Here is a 3,856-nt window from a genome sequence, read left to right on the forward strand (position 1 = left end):
TCCCCCTTTCTTCACTCTGTAAAAAGGGAAAACCCTAAAGAGTTCTCCTTTTACGTAAAAGGGTGACTTAAAAAAAGGACATTTATAATACCACCCAGGCCCTTTTCTACTTATTACGCATGTGTTCTTCTGATTTTCAAAATAAGGGCTCTACTTTTTTATTAATTTCAGAAACATGCATGTTCTCTGAATATTATTCGAGATAGGATTTTGTGTCTTTTTTTTTTTCATAGAACAACCTGAGTTTTTTTTAAATTTTTTGTTTAATTCAAAAAGTTCTAATTTTTTTTAATGTCTTGATTTGTTGTTTTTACTTAGAATTGTTTTGACCTTTCTGATTTTCCAGAAAAGTGATTCTAGTTAACAGGAATACCTCATACATGTTTGGATCTGGATTGGGTCAAGCTATTCAGGCAGCTTCTTATAAACTTGGTTGGATCCGGTAAAACTTTCTGGACCTAGTTATGATTTGGTTTATATCTCTACACTGATATTTTTTTATCCATAAATATTTTGTCTGCATATATTTTTATTATATGCATTAATATTTTGTTCATGTTAATATCTGGATCCAATATGATATAGATCAAGTATAACTATAAGATCTATTAAATATACTGTATGGGTCAAGATTGAATTTGATCGGTATTAGATCAGATGTTTGGATCTAGTAAGATGACATAGACCTAGTTGGATCCAATAAAGCAATATTGGGTCTGGTTGAATATGCATGGATCTAGATAGTTCAAATTAATTGGGAATAGATCCAGTTGAATTAGTTTTAGATCCAAACAATATTATTAGATCTTGTTAAATTTGAGTGAATCTAGTGTTGTATCCGAACAAGTATAATTACCATAGGAAATCCAAGTTTGTGATTGATTCGGATAAATCTATTACCATATAAAATATGGATATAGTTTGATCCAGTTTTTTAAATTAGATCTGAATAAGTATGGATCCAAAATTGATCTAGAGACAAATATAAATATATATATATATATATATATATATATATATATATATATATATATTGTGTCAGATATTTTATATGGATCTAGATTTGATTCATGTTGAATCTGGATAGTATCAGGCTAGATAATTGGATCTAATAATTATATATATTTTGTATGGATCAGTTAGATCCATATAAGTAGAATACTGGATGTGTAATATAGATCCATTGACATTTAAAATATATGATTTTAAATATGAATTTGGATTATATTCAAATCTTGTAAGAACTATGGTTTTATTTAAGCCTGTATGGAGATCCATTTTATATGGATTGTGTTGGACTTAATAGATAACATTTCAAGTCGGTTTTTGGATATGGACTCCTGCAAATCCAATAAAATTGGATATATATATATATATATGGATCCGGTAATGGATTTGAACTTAAATGTTCAAACTTGTGGTTTGATTAAAGCCTTGTAATTGGCTTATCATATCTAGCATGTCAAAATAATATAATGAATCTAGTGCATATCCAAATTGGATTTGGGTATGTGATTTATGACTTAATTCATTATGAAAAAATAACCTAGTTTGCGAATAACCTCATGATAGGGATATATCATGAAGAAAAAATTCAACTAGTGTATGTAAAACCACATGATGTCTTGGCTTAATGCAAATATTGCTTAAATGCAATGTATTGGAATAATGGGAATTGAATTATAATTTTGCATATGCATGTGAGGATATTTATCTGTAATAATGATAAATAATCATAGTGCTCCCTACTAATATGAATACAAATATGAATACATAAAAATATACTTTTTATGTTTTAAAGTTTTTGCATGCAATCCTAAATGGTGTTGGTCAGTCACACTTATGACTATTGGATTCAGATATATTGATCTGAAATGATCAAGTAGTGATCAACATATGATAATGCACATGAAAAGTGAGTATTTGCTATGTTTGGCAAATCATAATTTTATGAATTTCATAGTACTCCACTAGTGTGCATGCCTATGGTAAGGTCATGGAAGAGCTAAAGAACCTCATGACTATGTGAGTCTCACATTATGATGTATTCATTTTTTCTCTATAGACTGCATGACTTAGTATGCAATGAATGGTGAATACTTGAAATCTATAACATGATGAAAAAACAATCGAGTTTGTAAATAACCCCATGATAGAGATATATCATGGAGGAGAAATCTAACTAGCGTATGTAAACCTCATAATGTCATGAGTGTAATATATAATGCACTGACTATGATAAAATATAGGTGTTATCCCCATATGGCCAGGTGAGAGATGTTGGATCTTGGTATGGATCCAATATGGTTAAATGGGTCTCACATGAAATCCAATGACCCACTTAGTGGGCCATTGAGATATGCACCACCAGGATAATGGTGTGGCCCATTACACATTAGATTCTCAGCATGTTTGAGAATCCAATGGGATAGTTAGGGCTGAATAACGGCTACCCAGAAGAGGTTAAATTCTCCAACCCCTGCCTCTGCAATACACAGAAGATGTCTCGATGTTCATATCAAAGATCTCCCCTGAAACATACCGTTAATCAATTCTCACTCCTCCTCTCGTCATGTCTTTCCTGCGCATACCCCGATCCTAAACCTATATATATATATATATATATATATATATATATATAGAGAGAGAGAGAGAGAGAGAGGTATTTGTGCAATCCATAACAGTGCAAAAGCGTGGAGTTGCCATTAAGATTCAACGACTAGCGTAATTCATACTTAAAAGGTGCTTTCATGCTTTCTGAAATCCTGCCCTCTCTCGCTCCACCAAGCACGCTGCCGCTCGGTCAAGGTCTTGAGCGTTCGCACCACCTCACTTGGTCTCTCTCCCTCATCAGGCAAGGCCTCACGTGAGACAAGCGTCATTATATTCACAATGAAACATAACACTTAAAAACTTTAAGAGCAACACGCCATCCACAATTTTAATGGGCATGAATAGCCGCCACAGTAGAAACCATGGAGTCCATGCCACATATATTATGGTCCTTGCAGATCTTGTAGTATCTTTGCTCTCCCCATGTGGTGAAGCCTCGCTTGATGGGAGCTTGAGAGAGAGGCCAGGTGAGGTGGTGCGAACACTCAGGACCTCCAACGAAGTGCTTGGCCGAGAGAGAAAGAGAGATTTCAGAAAATGTGAAAGCACCTGGATTACGCTAGCTATTGGACGGCCAACGCAAGTCCAGCCTTTTGGGTTGTTATGGATTGTGCAGATGCCTCTCTCTATATATATGTGGTCAGCGGTGCAAGTATTTTTTTTGTTTTCTGGTGTTTAGCCGCAGTTTTGACCAAAATCCCAATTTTTTAGGAAACGCAGTGCAAAGATGCATGTTCAACTTTTGTCTGACAAAATGGGGTCTGATGATAACCCTTTTGTGTGCATATATACAAGAAAATGAAAACTTCTAAAATACAAAAATCTACTAAATGAAACAAGATAGTGGATTTTTATGAATTTAAGGTATTTTTTCAAAATAAAAAACCTATATAGAGATGGATGTGCACGATCAATGGTGCACCTTTTTCATGTTTTGATGATTTAGTGGCTGTCCAGGACTGCCACTAAACGTTAAAAATCATAAAAAAAGAGACATGCATGTTAGTGGCGGTCATGACCGCCGCTAATAGTCCAAAATCAACGTGTTCAGTGTTTTAGGCGGTCACCATTATGGTCTCTTTATACAACAACAACAACAACTACGCCTTCATCCCAAAACAATTGAGGTTAGCGATATGAACCAAAAAAAGAAATTCATTTTGGGTCTTCCACATGAATCCTTTTCCTCTAATCATTTCTATCCAATGCCATGTCCTCGGTGAGGTTCAAAGCATTCATATCC

Source organism: Nuphar pumila, chromosome 5 (assembly GCF_984573655.1).
Source record: "Nuphar pumila chromosome 5, dmNupPumi1.hap1.1, whole genome shotgun sequence".
Taxonomy (NCBI): Eukaryota; Viridiplantae; Streptophyta; class Magnoliopsida; order Nymphaeales; family Nymphaeaceae; genus Nuphar; species Nuphar pumila.